The following is a 20,902-nucleotide window of genomic DNA, read 5'->3' on the forward strand; positions in this document are numbered from 1 at the left end:
AATAATTATGCCACCACGAGTCACGCACAACTGCCACTGCCTGTCCAGCCTGTCCCCATACACATTCACCGCCTGTCGGTGAATAATTTAATTGAAATCGCAAATTTCAATCCACCCCGGAAATCTCCCCGGCACAGACTTTTCAAGCCACAGACCCCGGGACGGTGCGAAAGTGTGGGCGCAGACAGGGTCAGTTTGTGTTAGTTTTCCAACACCCACCCGGGTCGGGGGATTAGGGCGACGAAACGGTGGCCCGACGGTTGACTTCCTGCCCGAATGGGGTCCAGCCCAGGACGAATGTGGCAACGTGCAGCCCGGAAGTGCAGGACGACGGGAAACTTTGACCGGTTTGCGGGAAGGAGCGAGACGACATGCGTCAAAATCACACGCTCCGACCGTGGGCAACCGTGTGACCTCGCCCGGACCGTTTATCATCCGTTCCGCACACACTAAAATGCTACCGGTGCTGTTACCCACCGCCTCCGAACCCACCCACCGAACCGGCACCGCGTGACAAGTGACACTTTATAAATTTTGAAAATTAATTAAACTTCGTTTTTAATTAAATCGAGCTCAACTTTTTACCGGCAGATTATCGAGGCCCGCGCCGGAGAACACACGGTGCCGCTGCTTGTTGCCGTCTGTTTGCTGTGAGTAGCGTGTGTGTATGTGTGTGTTTTGGTGCAGGTGTATGTGTTTGAAGGCTCTTCTAGGCGACTGCTACCACCATCCCCCAAACGGCCGCAAAACGGCGCACGGTTCGCGCTGTTCCCAACCGCTGCAAATGGTGATGAGGCGTAAAAACGCGTCAAAAACCGCGACACCACGCGTTGACGCCTGGCCAGCTTCGAGGCCGGCTAATCCCAGGTGTTTACATATTTTAGGCTTTGCTAAGCATTAACACACCACGTGCCACGCACTGGTACGCATTTTGCTGCCTCGCACTACTCGCGCTTTGCGTACGGCTTCTTTTTGCTGCTTTTTACCGACACACGAGCAGTGGGCCAGCCGTGCAGCTCCATTTGTGCCGATCGCAAATAATCGTTTGCTTTCGGGTGGGGGCTACAGGGCTATCATAATATTCAATTACGCGAGCAGCAGCAGCTTAAAGAACGGGCTCGAAAAGCGCCCGAGATTGAAACCGGAAGTGCAGCGAGCGTGTGATCGAAATTAATTATGCCACTTGTGCTGTGCGGGCCGGAATGCTGCCGAATGATCCTGCTGCTTGCTGCAGCGCCGGGGAAACGAGGAAAACACAGCACCGGTAGCGACGAAATGTACCACAGTTGATCGTGCCTGTGATGAGGTGAGAAACATGGTGCGTGTTGTTGTGCTGATTGATTTATCAGCCGTCGTCCGGCGTGCCGCTGGCAGCCGTTTGCGGTTGGCCTCCGGTGTGGGCCAGTTCGTGCTGTATTTAAATTATAACTACCAAACGCATCACTCGAAACCGTGTTTGAGCGTTTTGTTATCTGTTTTGGTTTTTTGTTTTTTGCCTACTATGCTGCAGCATAAATTAATCCGACTGAGGAATGGGGTTTGTTTCGGCGCTAAAGCTAAGTGCAAAGCAAATATTGTGCTTGTGAACAAGTTGCCACTATGGCGAGATTGTCCAATGCAGTGTTCAACGCTAAACATAACAGCGGAAGCTTATGAGAGCAATTATAGTGGTGAGAGGCCAACCTACCGACACCTAGATCTGTGTTCTGTTCGGGATGAATAGCTACTTGCTCAGGCGCCTGAAGGTATGCAAGCTTGTGTACACTTGTGTGCTATTACACGTATTGCAAGCCATTTACAAGACGGTTGATGAGAATGGTATACGCTCAGCGCTAAGTGTTACAACAGTTAATGTTTTTCAATGTTTTACGAAAGACAGGTGGCAGGTGCTGAAATGTATAACCATTTCCTAGAAACGATAACAATGCAAACACAAGCCACATGAACACATTCATTACCAGCGTCTATTCGACGATACACTCGATTATTCCGTAATCTGATACATTTGCAATTAACTGTTCCAATGGAACACGCGATATAAAAAAAAGCAGAATAATTGTTTGATTTTCCCCAAATTGCCATGACAGTCCAACGTACTCAACCCTGAACTAACTACCAAAGTGGTAGTTGCAGATACTGCTAATGAACGTATCTTGTATGACATAGTTTTGACCAAAGCATAAGCCCGACGGCATCTAGCAATTGTATGATTTTTGTGCATCGTACTGTGCACGTAGTTGAACATTTCCAGCGGGATTGCAAAACTGGAATTATAAAATGGTAAAAGGAACAATGGAAGATCACTTGCACTTATCAAATTGAGCACTATACTGTTCGCAGAAATGTTAACATGCAGCCATTTAAAATGTGGTACATGCGCTCCAACCCTCCAGCGGGGACGAACAAAACGGTTGGGCGGTGCATTTTCCTGTTTACTTTTCCATTTCATCGTGAGTTGTGGTGCGTACCATTCCTCCGCTCTCTCGCTGGTTTTGCTGGTTCGTCGAAAATTAAGCGTGCCAGCGTAGCAGGCGTTACCATTGATCTATTTTTAATCTCGTGTGCGTCATATGCAACGCCTGCACCGCGCACCATGCAGCACGTGATGCACATGCTTTTCGGACGAAACGGGGATGGAGTTTTTTGGATTTTGACGATGTTTTTCCCCTTCATGTTGTTGTTTTCATATTACAGCTCACGCCACATAAAAGGGGTTCGCACACGCCCGGACACGGGCATACGGGGTTTGGGGATCGCATACAAGAGAGAGGCAGCTCCCCCGACAGCAACAACACCCCGGCGTATCGCTGCAAGACAGTGCAAAAGAGACCGACGCCGTTGATGATGTTGATAAATTGGGGATAAAACTGAAATCAGTTGTGGGGCTTTTTTGGTGTTATCCAAACACGACGCAGCATAATGCACACCGACCAGCCAGCCGGGCGGGATTTTGTCGGGCGGTCGATCTTCCCTTCAATCGTTGTTGACGTTGTTGTTTGTGGCGTTTGCTTCGCTGGAAAGTCGCACAGGCTCGGTCGCTGTTTAGACACGCAGGGGGAAACTTGATTCCTCGCTTTTCCATCCAGGCAACGGGTTTCCGAAGAATTGCTCCAAACAGAGAAAAGGGTAGCCTTCGTCTTTTTGTTTTCTACACCGCTAAGGCAGGCCAACGTGCGCACAGCACAACACCAGGCCAAACTAACCAAGCAAACACGGCTCATCCATGCACGCATCGTAAATCATACAAATCATGCGCGGCTTTTGGTTAGTCGGCTGCAAGTTGTAGCTTCGGCTTTGGTGGTTACTGTACGTCCCTTCCCCGTACCACCTTATTGCCTTTTTGTTTCTTGGAGTGTCATGTGCATTTCCGAAACATCTGGGTTTGTTACATCACGCAGCCCGCGCTTCGATCGTACCTTTCACCGCCAGACGGCGATCCGATGGACTCAAGGGGGTCTCTTGTAAACTGGTCGTTCTTTTCAAGCCGTATAAACATTGTACCATCGTCACCGGGCTACCTGTGCCCTGTTCACGCTCGAGATGGGATGCGAACCAAAAATTAATCCTCATAAATCAGTGCCCAGCTTAATTGGTCACCCGCCGCCGTGCGCTAATTGTGCGGAAAAACGCGAACCCATTCTGCAATTGATTTGTGTAGCGATGGGTGCCCGGCGCTGCATTGCACTAGGCTCGCTCAAGTGGACTGGAAATCTAATGGGTTTTTGATTTATCCTTCTTTTCCTCTCCCGTTTTTTTTTTTTCAGCAGTGTTATTGATGGCTAGTGCGATGAGAGTTGAAACATGGCTACTGCTTTTTTGCTCTGCTTTGTTTTGGCGAATCGTCTGTTTCTACCATTTCCCCTGTGATAGCCGCATTTAGAATGGGCTAGGATGGGGGAAATATCAATCATCTATCGTTTTTATTTGTTAAACCTGGATGTGTAGGCATTTTTTGTGCGTGTTTGTACACTTTTGAGTGCATTGTTTTTCATTCCGTTGCGTCTCGTGTGAAAGTGGCGATGGAATACGTCGGTGCTGCAACAGTAACAATGGATTAAACTTCGGTAAATTAAGGCTTTAGTTTGTTTTCGTCAGGATCGATTCATTTTGAAGTACTTATGCAGCAAAACAAGCAGCAAAAAGCACATATTGTCAAAGCGGGTTTAACATACCCATTTTGAAACGCAGATTGCATAGCTTTAGGCGTGAAGCATCGATAACATGCCATAACTAGCGTTACGTGTACTGAAGGTATGCAATATTACTGCAAGTTGTTGCAGATCTCGACCAAACAAAAAGCAAGGAGAACGAGGATCATAAATTACATTGCTTTAGGTATTCCAATCCTATCCTATTGAAAAAAACAGCAAATTACAGCAGAATAAAGAGTGACGCTTCCAACTTTCTGTATCCTTCAGAGCAGTCACTAAGCGTAAACACAATAAAGCGCCATAAACAAGCCTCTTAAAAGATGAGCATTTATTCCTAGAAAAGAAGGCCCTCTACCGAGCACACCGCCAACGCTCCACTTGCCACGATCTCATATATAACACAGTGATGCCAATTGTGATGCTGTTCGATCAATTTTAATCTCATTCCGCCATGAAACGCCGTGACACTATGCACGCGTGGCGAACAAACACACACACGCAGCACACCGGTCGCATGTAAAAGAGTTACACGATCCCGTCCACAGCTCAACCATGGCCAATAAACGGCCCACCATCACCGGTGCGGGGTAATTTGAAATTCTACACTCGCACACGCGCGTGCGGAAAAATGAAATCGTTTATATTATCATAAACAGCGCGCACAGCTGTCGCGGAGGGGAGGGATGCCGCACCAAAAGCAATTGAATAGAAAATAGCGGCACCATTACAGCATCAGCAGCAGCACACCAGCTCATCACGATCACGCACACCGGGCTGATGAAATTGATATCCTTCGGATGGGAGCGGGGCTCTCAGGTGAGTTTCGTGGAAGAGCCGCTCCCATCATCGTTCGCCAACATCATTACCATACGCACCGGGGCCAGCCTTCTTATCGTGCTGAAAAGGTAATCTTCTTCACCCGCATCGGATGCCGAAAGGTGAACCAAAAAGCAAAAAAACAACGCCAAGCCTAGACACACGCTAGACACACGTCCCTCGGTGCTGGATCGTTGTTTAGGCCCGATGGGAGATGGAATGGAATGGAAAAAAAGACGCAAAAACACACGAATGAATGCTAAGCAAATAATCTACACCTAATTTCACGCCTCTTACGCTTCGCTCATAAAATACATGGCTTTTCAATATTTATCATCGCCAAATCCTCGCCATTACTTCTCATTTGCATGCATGCGGTTGGTGGCAGCGGAGCAGTAGGAAAACAGGGAACCACCTACCCGCACCCATGTGCTCCCCGCACGCGGAACGCGGAAATGTCGTACATCGGGCCCGCAATCGGGCGAGGCCGTGAGTGTTTGCCGTGACAGCTCAAACGACCCTTGAAATCCCACGGGTGCGCGAGACCGCGGGCGCCCTACGGATGAACAGCGTCGAAGCGGTAGGAGCGAGGCGGAGGTGTTGGATGTAATGTTAGGAGGATTGTGTAAAATATCTACTTGCAACCTGCGTCTTCTTTTCCCTCTTGCCAAAAAAAAAAGAAAAAAAGTTCGCATGCCATCGAAGAAATGAAGCAAGAAAAGCGAACCGCCGCCTACTGCCGTGTATCCGCTACGCCAGGGTTTAGTGGGTAATCTTCGCAGAAAGAAACTCACCACCAACACCACAGGGCAAAGCAACTCCTGCACCAGACAGGGGCCAAAAAAGCAGGACACACTTCCGGGCTTGCCCTTGACATAGCGTTGAATATTTCAAAAATCGCTCATGCGGTAAGTCGCGGCGCCAAGCGGCGGACGGCGGAGGTCGTGGCCCAACATTCGCCCGTACGAGCTTGGAATAAATTGTTCCACCCGTTGGGTTTACATCGCGCTCGTTGAATGGGGGAAGCAGGGGAAGAAGCCCGTCGCGGTGTGTGACACCAGAACTTCCGCTTCGCTAGCCGGGCCCCTTTCGGTAAGCAGCTCGTAGCAGTCAAGACGGGCGAAAATCAGTGCGCTCTTCCAAAATGCCAATCCGTTCACCGTTCCTGCCCGTCCGAGGATTAGATGAATGTGTTGCCGTAATCGTAGCTCGCAGGATTTTGACAGCGCTCGGTTTCCTTGGCTTAAAACGGAGGTTTCGGTTTCGATTTTCCCCACCTTTGGGGTTGACAGCATAAAAAAACGGGAAATCTCTCTTCCTCTCCGGACGGTTCATTTTCTTAACCCGTTAGCCTTTCGCACCAGGGGAAGTATTGCTGGAGCTCGTTCTGCACTGATGGGTCGTATTAAGGGTGTGCTTGCCGGTGCGAGTGAGCGGGTGAGATATCGTTTGCTGTAAAAAAAGGTTATGTAAATGATGGAGCGTGAAAAATCGATACGAATGTCACCCTAGATTAGGTTCAGATTGTTTACGCTAGCAGAAAAACTTTAAGGTGCCATGACGAAGGGCAATTTTATCTAGGGCTTTATCTGGCTGTTTAGAATATTAAAGCAATGCTCTATGATTTGTCTGATTTGTGATAGGAATTTTAAAACACTCTTATATTTTTCGCCCCATTTTACAGCATTCGTGGGTAGGGTCATTTCTTGGCATGATTTAGTCTCTATCTTGTTGCCGAAAGTTGAGTAGCTCATAGATGGTAAAGTTTGTGTTAAAATCACACGTAGACTTTGAAATGTGCTCAAAACGTTATAAATGCGAATCAGTTGCATACATTTAGGGGAACTTTGAAGTAAATTTAAACATAATCACAACAAGCATACTTTCTAATAAACTAAAAGAGTTTAGGCATTTGATTGACAGTACAACAGCTGATTTTGATGTGAAATGCTAATCCTATTGGATTGACACTACACAATAAGAAAAGCAGAACAATATCCAATCAGTTAACTCCGTATTGTTTGCATGGATTTAAAATTACATAGAAATGCGTCGAAATGCGGATGAACGAGATATTTCAAATATGTTTTCAAATTATCTTCCAAACACTCTACTGAAGTGAAAATAGTTCTCTGATGAAAAACATAGTAAAGTGAAGAGGCATGGTTATGCCTTTATTTTATGCAGATTATAATACCTTGCTATGGATCACAATATTTTTAACTTTTACTATTATGTTTTACTTTTCATCAATTTATTATCCTTTATCCTTTTTTTAAAGTCACATAAACTTCATACTCGGACTATCGGAAGGAAACTTTTTGCATTAACCTGCCTTATCGCACGCCTTCCACATCTCCTCGATCTAGTACCAGCGTGTACCGATCAAGAGTGAGAAGTGCACTGAACTCGAACCCATCGGCCAACCATTTCAGCAACATTCTACCCAAAAACAATCCAGTGCATGACCTAAACATCAGTGCCGCTGAAACCCCCGTCCAACAAACTAGCAGCCTGACCTACAATGGTACGCCATTGTTTGTTGAAACATTCCAATTATTTAAAGACGCACTTTGACGTGGAATGTGGCCTGCATGGAAGGCATGCGTGTGAGGGCAACCCAGTCCAGCGCACAGTTTATGCTAACCGGCTCGAACCGTTCTAAAAGACATGACATGATTTACGCTCCTCTTCCCCACCGCAAGCAAGCACAAATAAAAAACGGGACTACGGGCTTTTGTTCGCCGCCAAACACAGCAGAACCAAGCCGGACCGTGCAACATTAAACCTGCAGCATTGATATTATGCAAATATTCAATTATTGCCCATTGCCATTCCGAAGCTCGACCGCTCGAGCTTTGTTGGCCATCGAAAATAGAGCGAGCTGCCCCTTCCTTATCAAAGGCCGGGCACAATTTGCAAGCGATACGCGATCGATATTGCTCGCGCTGTACATTGTGAGCCCAGAAATAGGAAGCATGAATGCAGCGAGAGTAAAAATATTCCAAACACACACGTGCACGATACATTTCACCCGCTGTCTAGGCTCAATTTCAAATCGAAATGTTAGGCGAGTGTGTGTTAGCGCTAGGGAAAATCATCAAAAATGAAACTAATTGGCAATATGATGCGAACGGCACGGGACTAGCCACACTCGCCGGAAATCCTGTTCCCATGTTCCATGCCTGCACAAGGTTAATTTTTCAATTACTCGCTCTTTCCTACCCGACAGAAGCATGTTCAGGGTCAGACCTCCGGAAAAAGCGGGGCGCAATAATTTCCCCCGGGAAAGCTTACAATACATTTCCGCACCGCCAGCGCCGCCTGCTCAAAGGAATTGGCACACGCTGCGGACGCGCCTCCGTAAGGTGATGTCAAACATTGAGCCAAAATATCGACCCAGTGTGACCTAATCCCCGCGAGGATCCCGAGGGATTATGCTGAGCTAGGAGCAGCATAGAGAATAGAACACACACACACACACACCATCACGCCTTATTACATACACCTTTTTTGTGTGCCACATTTTACCTTCGGAATTACCCACGGCCAACCTGGCAAGCGAAAACCAGCTCACGCAACACGCCGCGTTGCGCTAATAATACTGGCTGTCAATTTTATCCAAAACACACATCTTGACGTTTGCAGCTTGTAGCAACAAAACTGACTACAAAGTAGTCGCCGATACCACCGCCGCCTGCACACGTGAGCCGCTCCCGTTGTTTGGCCGCCCCCGAAAGGAACAAACGCGCGGCGCAAAAGATAACGATCGTTCGGCGAGCGTGCGATAGAGTAGGTCAGCCCTAAGTCAAAGTCTTTCCCTCTTTCTCCCCCTCCCCCCAACTCCCACACCATCTACCCACTAAGCCTAACAAAGCCGCTCGACGTCCTTGACGGGCGGTAAAAATGTGCCACCCGACTGGTGCGGGCCCGGCCGTTTGCTTCCAATTAGCCCCGACGACGACCATCCTTTGGCGAGCTCCACGCCAAGCCTTAAGACGCGCTGGAAATCTCATCAATCATTATCAGTGGTACCGGTGTGTGTGTTTGTGGATGGTGGCTCGGCAGGACGGCTGGCAGGGTTGGTGGTTCCGGTTCATTTTCCGAGAGGGTGGCGAAATTATATGGAAATGACAAGACGCCCCCCTCGTTCTCCGGCAGGCCAGGGAGCAAATTGGCTCATTATGCGGTGGCGGTTGTCGGGGATCGAAAATTGATTATTATTTTGCGGCACAGGATTAACCCGGGAACTGAAAATCCAGTCCAGGGGGATATATTCTCCCTTCAATTGCTATAAACGAGTCTCACCGAGCAGGTTTAAAAATAATTACTTTAACAAGACTTTATAAAAGTGGTCTCTGTGGGCATAGCTTGCTTTTTTTCGAAAAAATCTGTATTATTGGCGGATCAAATTTCACGTACACATCACTCGACCCGTCCTTGTCAAGTTTTTGCTTTACTTTAACTGGTTGCACATGCATTACATCAGTTCGGCGTTCCGGGAAGTGCGTTCGCACGCGTACATGTGGGAAAGAATTTTAATTAATGCATTGATCATCAATCGGTGCATGAAATAACAAGCATAAAGACGTTGTTACTGTACATCCATCCAGCACAGAATTCCAGGCTTCGGAATCGAAAAACTCGTTAAAAATGTTAACGTGCATTCCTTCCAGCTGCATATTGCTTCGTGGAACGATATTGTGTATCAAAACTGTGTGTGTGGTAAATAGTTGCAGTTGGAATGGGATTGATTTAATTAGATAATCGAGAGTGCGTTCACTGCTTATTGATTGGGACAAACAAAAAAAAAACAAGAGAAAAAACCAAATAAAATGTTCTTTCCATTTTTCGAACTTCAATCACACTCCTTTCGTTGCGGTGTGAGACACAACATGATTCAGCTAGGAACAAACCTGGAACCACAATACGTTCCATTCACAGCAACATACAAACAAAGACGCTACAAAAAACAACAAGCACCCAAATACAATAAAAATTCACTGAAAAACACACACACTGCTAGGATGGGAATTGACACATACACACACATACATATAGAAAAAAAAACGGAAACAGAAAAACCCCAAATTCGAAAACGCTAAACGCGAGCGCTGCGGCCGCCTTTCTGGTAATGACATTTTAATAATGTAAACAAGGAAAAACGGAACAAGAAAAATCTCGGCAACATAAATAATTTATCCCATCCCAGGTCTCACCATACCCCCTTTCTCCCTTCTGTCACACATACATACGCGGTGGAACCGAGCGAAGATTCAAACCGTCCGCTAAGCGAAACCAGATGGCAATATCACACTCCACGGGTATGTTGTGGAGAAGAGAAGAGAGAGAGAGAGAGAAAAAAACACAGCAAGCAACCAACAAAGACGACACGGTTTGACGCAACGGGCTGAACTGGCGGAGGCAACATCATCGCCCAACATAATATGCACTGCACTGGGGATACTGGGACCCGCTTTTCGTGTCGCGTTGTGCTAATGAAGCCGACGAAGGGACGCATCCGACGCACACTCCCAGCGGAGGCAGATCTCACCCGGCACAATGTCAACGGGCGACCGGGGTTGTTCGCACGCCCGCGTCGTGATTCTTGGGCTGACGCTAAGACGCGACCCGCAGGGTGCCCTCCCACTCCCCCAAAATCGCTGACGGTTTTTCCTTTCTCCGCTTTTTTCGGGCTCGAGCGCTCGAACCGACGGAGTAGAATTAATAAACGCTGTGGGTGGTTTTGTCAAACAACGTTTGCTACAAATTAAGGGTTAAGCAGCAGCAGCAGCAGCAGCAGAAGCATCACAGAGGCTTGCTTTCGGTTTGGCAATCTGGGCCCTGGATTATGGCTCATGGATTTGTAGCCGTTTTACTATTCAATTACATTCAATGCGTGGGCTGAAGGTTTCTGTGGCCGCAAAACAATGAGCGTTGCTGTTTAGAGCGAGTGGTAAGACTGGTAAAAGGAATGATAAAGAACAGTTTGTTTCTATTTCTAACCGTACTTTGTAGAAATTTTCATACATTCTTCTATTTGGCGTAAAGTCCTACGCGGACATGCCGGCCTATATACAGGCCTTTGCAAGACTTAATTCATTTATCACGCTAGTCGGATAGTCAATCCTTGCTCCATTCTAGACATGAGCCCATGACGGGCATGTGATAGAGTCGTTCGAGTTGACAACTGTACCATGGGACCGCTCTTTCCCACATTACATTACATACATTATGGCTATGAGGCTCCAAAATAAGAACGATACGAGCCTTCCGCGTTGCAAAGTTCAATTGAAACCCGTTTGAACGTGATCACAAAAGAGTGGCCCATTTGCTGCCTTCCACAAATTTCATACAAATAATTGCTTTACAGCTCAACTCCTGACAGTTATTGAAAAATATAAACCTCCTCTATTTGTCTATTTTACCCTTCCACCTTCTTCATTGCATTGCCAACGACCAATACTTCATCCTAAATGACATCTTTATCGTTATTGTGTTTGTCTTTCCGCTAACGCCTTTTTATTGTTTAATATTTCAACCCGAGCACAACGCATACATCACTTCAACCCCCAAACAACCACACACACCCTCACACGGTTGCCATGAATTCAAAAAACCACCGTAAATCATAGGACGAGCATCACTTCCGTCAATTTTTCATCTTTGCTCGCGCGTAACCTCCTACTTGTTTGCCACAAGGAACAGCGACTGCCGCTGGAACCTGGAACCTGGTGGATCAAACGGCGACTCGGAACCGACACTTCCATTTCTACCGCGTGCGTTTCCGTTTACGCTGGCGCTGCTTCCGACAGTTCGGTTGGCGCCACCGATTCCGCTGTTTCTCCCCCCTTTTCCCTACTGAGCATTTCCCTTTCTTTCTGCTCTCAATGTGCCCCACCCGCCACACCCCGTTGGGAGTGACACCAAACAAATTTAAATTTAAACACTTGCCCTTTGGTGGAGAAGCGCCGGTGTACGGAAAGGCGATGAAGAGCCCTGGAGAGAGCGCGCGCGTGTAATTTGTATGCCGGACGGACGACCCGAAAACACAAACAACCTTTTTCCTAGTCCTTTCTTCCCTTTCCCAAGAAAGTGGAGACCAACACAACAGAAAAAAAGCAAGTCGCACGGACGCTTCTCCTGGTGCCGTCACCGGTCAGCAAATAACGATAACGACATTCCGAGCTGACACAGCCGGGCATTTTCTCGCATCATTTACCGAGGGAAGGGTATGAGTTGTTTTAAAGGGTGGGGACAAGGGGGACAAGAAGGTCAAAATCTGTTCCCTGTGTTTTTGGGGGTGTATTTTCTTGTGCGTATTTTTTCGTTTCTGCTGCCCGCCTTATTTCGCATCCTGATTTGCAGATGTTCTGCCGGGATGCCGTCGGCACAGTCTGGCTGAAGGTACCGGCTCACCATCATTAATAACGGGGTCACGTGTGGCGAGTTTTGACAGCTTCGGCATGTAAAGTGAATCCACTCGAGCGTTAATTAATTCATGGCTCACCTATTTTCGGGGCGGTGATTTATCGACTGCGTGACCGAAACCGTTCCCGAGCCCAGCCGACCGATAGAACCGGATCCTTTGGCACCGTCTCCATACTGTGAAGCACACATACACGCACACACTGGGGAGCAACGAAAAATGTAGCCCGCAAAGGAACGGGTTAACATTCTTGGCCGCAGTTGGCACAGGGTTGCCTGGTCACCACAGCGCGGCGAACCGGGCGGCTAGCCGTGAGCGGTGGCTCTGCTCACATTTTTCAACCATTTCCGCAGATGGTCACCGATAATACGATCGAGAGCTAATGCGTCTCAATTATGGCCTGCTGGGCGGGCGGCAAAAAGGCCCCAGCTAACGAGTCCATCCTTCCACTGCTGCCATCACATCGAGCCATCCTAACCCGGCGACCGGTTCGGTTTTGGGGCACGTTTGCTTTCCCGTCATAAAAACTATCCCTATTATCCCCGCTGGGAGTGACGTGTGCCGGACAATTCCCCAAAGTCGTGCGGAATCGTAAAGTTTCATCCTTGTGTAACCGGTTCCAGCGAACGTAACCTACATTTCGGGAAGGAAGTTTACCTAAAAACCCCCTAAACCTTAGGGCGTCCCCTGGTTCAGTGCCGTGCTGTGCTTCGCAAGTGACTGTTCGATACTCGGGTGCCAGCCGCAAGGTAAGCAAGGGCACACATTTAATCTTTTGTGATTTTCATGCACGATCTGGTTTTCTAGAGGGCTCAATGCTTTTCCAGTTCATTTCTGCAACAATTAATCTTCCAGTTCGGTCTAAGCCGAAAGTTTAACAAAACGCATTAACAACCAAACACACGGGATTATCGTATCCGTGTTTATCCTGAAGGGCTGCAGCAGCTCCGTTTACCATCTTCATCCTGGCAGCTGCATCCTTGCCCTGTGTGGTCTAATTACTTCCTTCCAATGTGCCTCGTTTTTGTCAACCAGGCTCGATCGAAACCACGTCTCCGATTAGCAAATAATGTCATTCATTGAGCTCGCTCGCACACAAACCCGAAACCCGCCAAAGAATTGTTCTCTCGTCTCTGCCATTTTCGCCTCAGAACACCTTTCCCTGGTACGGTTGTGTGACCCTCGGGCGCCCCGACAATAAGCCAACAATCTACAGTACAGCCGTTGGTTTCCGATTGCAAAACCCCGCCGAACAGTAGAAGCCGTTTGTTTTGCGGCTGTTGCTGCTTTGGGCTGTTGCTGCTACACAAACGGCTCCAGCTTCCCTCGACGCAACCCAGTGCCAGTGCACCAGTGCTCACCAGCTGGACAAAAGGAGCCCCGAAAGCCAAAAAAGTGCCAGAAAGAGCCTCACGAGTCGCATAAGCACGGTGGAAGTCCCTTGGGAAGGAGGGCAGGGATCAAACTGCCTGTGACAAAACGTTCAGCCCAGATTGCGCCCTGTGACCGTAGCGTTCTGCAGCTGCCATTGTGCATTCCTGTCTGAAGTTGCAAAAGACCAAGGGAAAAATGTGCACACACACACAAAAAAATGGCACCAAACTCCGCCTAAAGTCTGTCGTCTTGCGGTTGCTTGGAATGTGTGGCCCTTTCTGTTTCTTATTTTGTGCGCCGGGGGAGTTCCAGGAGTTTTTGCGCCACCTCCTTTCATGCCACACCCTGCCACATAGCCGTCCGCCTCCGCGTCAATGTGCAAATGCACCGAAAATGCGTTCTCGTGGAGGGATGAAAGAATGGAACGCGCGCAAACATTCACCAGCCACATGGCCTTCACCGGCGGGCGGACGCGTGTTTTACGGGAACTTTATCGAAAACGAAAACAAAAGATCGATCCCGTGCTGACGATGGCGATATATGTGTGTGTCGTTAGGCATACATACTCTGGGAAGGACAGGCTGACGAAAATCGGTCATGTCCACAAGTGCAAAGCCACCGAAAGTTGTTCGTTCTCCCTTGGTCCGATAAACGCCAAACGTCGACTCCACGCAGCTGTCCGTCAACCAGTCAATCGTGGGCCCTTGCCTCTGCTACCCCCCACTTTCGGGGTATGTTGTGTGCTGGATGGCGATCCTTGTCAGCTGCAAGCATGTGCACGTTCAATGGACAAACCCTACCGCTCCCTACCGTTGCACCTTGCCGTACCACTCTCTCTCTCTCTCTCTCTGTTATTCGCTGACATTGGCTTTGTGCGCAACATGTCGATGGATCCTGCCTTTAGCTTCTTCGTCATCATCGCCGGCATGACAAACTTTCGGCCTTTTTCGTCCTTTTACCTATGCTTTGGCTGTGTATATGTGTGTGTGGGCGAGTTTGTTTTCGCAAGGCTCTGGGATCAGGTATCTCGGAAACACGGTTTTTTGGTGGAAACACGCTATTTTGGGTCACACACCGTTTAAAAGAAAAGGTTTCGAAACAGGTAAAACCACGCGTACGTTTCGTTTAACGTAGATCCCCGTCCGGCCATTCGGCAGACGGATTTGGGACAATCGATTGGGCCAGATAGGCCGGTGTGCATTGGATATGGTGGACGCAGCGTGGAAAAAGGATACAACAGCCCGGTACACGATGATCGTACACATTTGGGACCGTGAGTCGGGTTCGGTTAAAACTGAGTTGTGGTAAAGAGGTTTCCATCTAAAAGAGCACGCCGTTTCGTACAACCCGACAGAAAGTGTGCGTACGAGATGTGTTTTTGCTAGTGTGCGTTAGGTCAGTTGTAGGATTCAGCTTTGCTTAATGTCCACAAATATGCTTGCAATTTGTGCTATTGGCTTTAAATGAAGTATTCTTTGAGTTTGGCATTTTTGGATATGTATATTCTTCTTCGGGAAGTGTTTTGAGAAACAAAATAGTAGGTCATACATCAAAATGCTTCCATGCAAACATATCTCAATGTGCCATTAGATCCTAAGCGCTCCTTAAAAACAGCTTTAAAAGAACGAACATAGTAAACGCTTTTAAAATGATGTCCAATAAGCCAACCATCACCTACAGACTGCAGCTGCATAATCAAAAGAAATGCATTTTCATTGCCCACTTGCTCCCGATTCGTGTCCCGGTAATCGATTCAAGCGCGTCATCGAACTTCCCGTGTCAATTTACTCCGTCCGCTCCATTCAAATCATCAGCCGGGTCGCTTCAATGCGTGCCCGTTGATCCGCGCCGGATGCAAAGAATTTCGAACCGTCAAAAACCATTTCTTGTGCGCGTTTTACCTTTTCCTAACCATTTTTCGGAATGGTGGGAACGCTCCCCTCGTTTCGCGACAGGAGCTTTTCATAGATTTTCATCCAGCACGTTCGTTCGCGTGCACCCGACATCATTCATCATATCATCAAAAAGTGATCGAAAACCTGTCCTAAGCTACCTAGACATGCCCACACACACACATCCCAAACCAACCACGCATACCAGCGAAACGACCTGTCAGCCGTGTTTGGTTGCACACGGCAGGGGTGCCCACACGTGTGCCCGAGAGTGTCCTGTTAAGCGTCCCCGCTGAAAGGGTCAAGGCAAGCATCAATCAACGCAACCAACCGCAACCGCAAACGCGCGTCGCAAACCGTGACAGACCGTCATCATCGACAGCCGCGTGGAGATAGACGGAGTTCCACACTCACCGAGAGCACCGCTCGGTGACGGACGCTGTGTTGGGGTTTATGAAAAATGATCAGAATATTCGATATCAATTATCGCCCGGGTGGACAAACCGCGATGCATTCGCTGTGTGACAGCGCGTTTAAATCGATATTTGATGCGCCGGTACGCGTAGGTTGGGTGCAACAGGGGCTTTTTTTTATTTCAAAAATCGAGAATCGAGAGCTTTTTTGTGTTGTAGTTATCCTTTTCACTGTTCAAGTTTCCATTGCGATGCAACCATCGACCGATGCTGGTGAGTGGTGTTTGGAGTGGATTAGCATAGTTTCCTCCTGTTACGTTCGTTTCGCCGTCGTTGAGAGTAGAAAGTGAGATTTTTGGTCGGTCGCTATGACAATCCGTTTGATGGAATCGAGAGGTGCTGGAATGAAGAGATTTATTTTCCAATTTTTGCATCAATTTGTTGGAGATTATGGGATATTTATGAGCGATTTCGATAAATTTTCAAAATAACAAAGACTGCAGCTTTGCAGAATTTTGCACTTCATTCGGATTAGCTTGAAACGAAATCACATATCAAGCAACGTCTATTCCTGCAACCGGCTACATATTGCTGTCGAGTAAAACTAGATAAGCTTTCTTTTGTTGAGTTATTTCTGGTAAAACAATTCTAGATTCTTTTCTAGCAAATTCATTCCCAACATTTTCAAAACTGGTATTTATTTTGAAGTGTTACCAGAATTAATTTTGAAAAAAGCACTATGAAGTGAACGACAGACAATAGACACTGCAATTAATTCCGGTCATCAATTCAACTAATAATCCCTCTTGAGCGAACCGGAAGCACCGCTTGTTATTGCACTGCACCAGAGCGGCACTTTCAATGGAAACGGTTTTCGCTTTTCATTTCCACATCCTTTTTTTTCAAAACCACATCAATTGCATCCTTCGGGAATCCAGCACCAGGCAAGTCCAAATATTTTTCCACAAATACATCCCACCACATCAACTCCTAATAACACACCACGAATTCTCCACTGCAACAGAATGAGAGGTAGAGCGAGCAGGAGTGACAGGAGCTACATGGGTGAAGAAAAAATCCAGTCCCTTCCGGTGTATGAAATTGATTGAGCACACCCACCGGAGGCCAACCGGTATCCGCACCCAGGCCCAGCTGGCGGGTGTCGGGACCGTCGGGAGGTCAATTTCGATTTCATCGATCGGCTCTTTCGCTCCCGGCTCATAATTTACTTTTAATTACACCTTTGGTCCTTTGGTGGTTTGACAGTGCGTATCCTGAATGTGTCACGTACACACACATTGTAGTGAAAGCACCCAGGAAGAGCAACAACGATATCAAACCAGGAATTATAGCCTCCCTTACAGCACTTTTCTCCAGGCAGGAGGTACGCCACACACGACAACATTCTACCATTTAATTTCACCTCCCACTGTCGATAATTACAATTGTTTGACATGGGTGTTTTGGGTTTACAACGGATATGGAGCCCGAACGGAGTGGAGTTCTTGGAGCAACCGACCTTACTACTGTTCTGTTTTTAATTGCAGATTTTACTACCCCCACACACAAACTATAAAGTTTAACTGAAGCTCGTGCCTGACAGCATAATCTCAATATTGCGCAAGTGTGTGGAAAAGGTGAGTGAGGCTGTAGGCTGGTCTCGTGCAAGGAATTGCATCCGGAAGTGTGAGAAAAAGTAAGATTACACACATCAAACGAACGCTCTTTGGGGGAAAAAACAACACCGACGCTGAGGGACAGAAGATATCAGCAGGCAATCACGTAAGTAGTTCTTTCGTAAAACCACTCCCATGTACTCAAAAACCCACCGCTGAGAGAAAGCCTTCCGAGGCAAAAGTTGAAACCAGTACCGGCTTACCCTTATCCCAATCATTAGGAGTGTGTGATAATGGAGTACCATTGAGGAAAGTTTTTATTCCTTTCGAAAAACACAGCACACCTCCCAGGTCCAGTCCACAGAAACCACACACACACACACACACAGTAGCTCGCACTCGCATTTTGGAAAAACTAATCAACCATCCCAAAAGGAATACTCTCCAGGGTGGGGGATGTGGGTCCCCCAGTACTTTTCAGAAATAATATTCCTATTGTAAGGTCCAGCCCAGCCGAGAGCGCAAACAGACGGCAAACCTCTGACCACCTTTCCCGGGCAAAAACTTTGCATCAAACGGGGACATCGGATCGAGGGGGAATTCAGCCTCAAATCCCACGCCGGAACACATCGGAAACACCACTTCAAACGATGTGTTTCGATGTGGCCCGGGACTGGGGCTGAGCTAGTGCGTAACGATTGGGCCTTGGTCGGTAACCGCACTTACACCGAAGGGGAGGTCCATCGGCACCAAACGCCCGGTACACGATCCGTGCAATTGCTGATGCTCCGAGAAGCGATACCGAGCCGGGAGCTTGAACTTTACCCGCTCACCAAGCGAAGGTATGATTATCTGAACTCTCCTGCCGCTGCTGGAAGTTGAACGTTCGGGGTTTTGGTATTGTTCAGTATCAACTTACAGTATGTTTTGTTAGCACCTTTGTTGCGGTGATCATGATACACTCAATCCTCCATAAGGACCGACGCCCGGGCTCTCCGAGTAGCGGGCAAGTTTGTGCACCGAAGGTTTGTGTCACTGCCCGTGCCCGGCAGTTGCCTCATGCAGAGCCGGGAATTGACTCCGGTGGGACCTATTTTAAGGCAAATCTTTTACCGCACGTGCACAATACCGGCCCAAACGCCCACCCGGATCCCGTACAGGCTGCGTCTGGCTGAAGGGGCTCAAACACTAACATCAATTTCGATACAACGGATGATTTTGTTCGGTCGGGCTAGCGTGGATGGTAGACCAAATGCCTGGGAGCACACTGAGCCACCTAAACACTATAGGCCAAAAGCATCAGAAGATGCAGGCAGAAAAAGGAAGTAGTCGAAAGAATCATCTTCAAAGCGGTGGAAATGAATATTGAAAAGCTAAGCCAAGGATTCATCTAGTAGATGTAGTTCAAAATTTAATATTTACCGCACTATAAGTTTTATCCGCCGTTCGACCAGCAAAGCTCACTGTGCAATCGCCTCCGCCGTAGTATTAGATGCCCATGTTTATGTGCCATTTGATACGGATAGTTTAAGTTTGAATGCTGTGCCATGTACCCGAGCACGCCGTGTGTCGGAGCTGGTGTTAGGTTATGTAAGTCGGCGCCAAACCTGCTGCCAGCTCGCCACCAGTGCTGTGCTGCCACACAATAACAGCAGCAGCAAGGTAGCAAGGAGGTATTTTCGAGAACGACTCGAACGGTCCTTACCCTCGGTCGAGATAGGAAGGAAGGTATGAGCTCTGCCGACAGTGCCGTCCCGGCGGGTTATGAGGATATTAGAAACGATTAATTCTTCCTCGTCGCCTTCCGGGGAGCAGCGCTGACAATGCGACCCCATTGGACGGAAACGCTACAAGACCCAGTGTCGTTTTGTTCCTGACGCTGCCACGTGAACTTGTTTCCTTGCCCAACCCGCCGCCTGTCCGACGGTTGGCTAACCCTTTCAGATGTCTTACCATTCACATGGGTGCTGCACGGTGGCATGCAATTACACGATTCCACATGTCGCAGCGGTGTATCAGCTCTGCCGGTAGCAGATATTGTTTGCTATTGAAAACATCCTCTGCCGCTGCTCTTTTACCCTCACCGGAACAGTGTGAATGGGCACGGTCGGCTTGCGAAATTACACTTCCCCGAGCTGCCGCGTGCGAAAGGACATCCGTCCACCTAGGTCAACTTATTAGCAAACATCAAACGATGTCGACGACGCTGCTAGCGCCGACATCGAGATCCAACGCAGCCGGCCCTTGACGTGCAACCCAACGACCCAATCATCATCTCGTGTACCCCTGTAGCAGGACGACGGTTACCATAGATCAACCGGAAGGCATTAAAAGAAGACCCAAGTGGCCTGCCTTCCTCAGTGATTTATGCTGCGGTCCCAATCGATACGTTACGTACGGGGCAGATTGGTCCGTGATGAGTATGCTGATTAGACGCACAGCAGGGCTGACACCTTCGCAAGGAGTCTGCTCAGAAAAATGGCTTCCCAATCGCTGGCCTACACCTTGACGAAAGAACACAGGAAAGGATTAGGCGGCACGCAATAAACCAGCACCAGCACACGATGAAATACCACAACATTCTTATTTGTCATCCAGGACATGCTGGAACCCGTGTCCCGATTTACCTCGATTCGTAGTGATTTGTTTTTGCGATGGATTGTGCCTGTCGCCTTCGGGCTAATGGGAGGGAGATTAAAAGCTTACCATCATGGGCCTACTAGGTTGTTCGTTGATGAAATTGTTCCACCATCTTCCCATGTACAGCGCCCTAATACATCGATCCGAAGGCCTCCGCAAAACTCGTGATTGCGAAAAATGCTCACGTACGATGTAGGCTTTCGAGACTGAGCAGAGTGTGTTCTAACGTTAATTAAGGTCCTAAGACACGACAGCGCACGCCTTTGGCTTCGAAATGTCACCAAGAAAATGAACAAATGTCGATTCTCTCTTCCCAAGAAATGCCAGCAATTGCTTGCTTGCTCAGTTGTCCATCAAGGCACACAACCGGTGAGGATAATGATTTCATTACAGCTCCGGGAATAGAATCGGCTCCGTTATGCTAATTCCGCACTCGTCATGCGTCAATAAAACTGGACTTCAATGAGCTGGAGAAGATACATGGTGACATTAGTCTGGAGATCACTGTCACTGTTAAAATTGCTCATGGAACACTTTTAATGACCTTTATCAAATTCTTGCTCAAAACCTT

The 20,902-nt window shown here is 47.9% G+C and overlaps 1 protein-coding gene across 1 annotated transcript in view; it reads left to right on the plus strand.

Annotated features, from left to right (window-relative positions):
* The window catches only part of LOC1281113 (connectin), a 95,871-nt gene that overhangs the window by 20,811 nt on the left and 54,158 nt on the right, over nucleotides 1-20,902 (plus strand). The window contains exon 2 of the mRNA XM_061644433.1: nucleotides 17,623-17,857. The gene's annotated coding sequence lies outside the window, so the exon portion shown is untranslated. The remainder of the gene's footprint in view (nucleotides 1-17,622; nucleotides 17,858-20,902) is intronic.

Source organism: Anopheles gambiae, chromosome 2 (genome assembly GCF_943734735.2).
Source record: "Anopheles gambiae chromosome 2, idAnoGambNW_F1_1, whole genome shotgun sequence".
Lineage (NCBI taxonomy): Eukaryota > Metazoa > Arthropoda > Insecta > Diptera > Culicidae > Anopheles > Anopheles gambiae.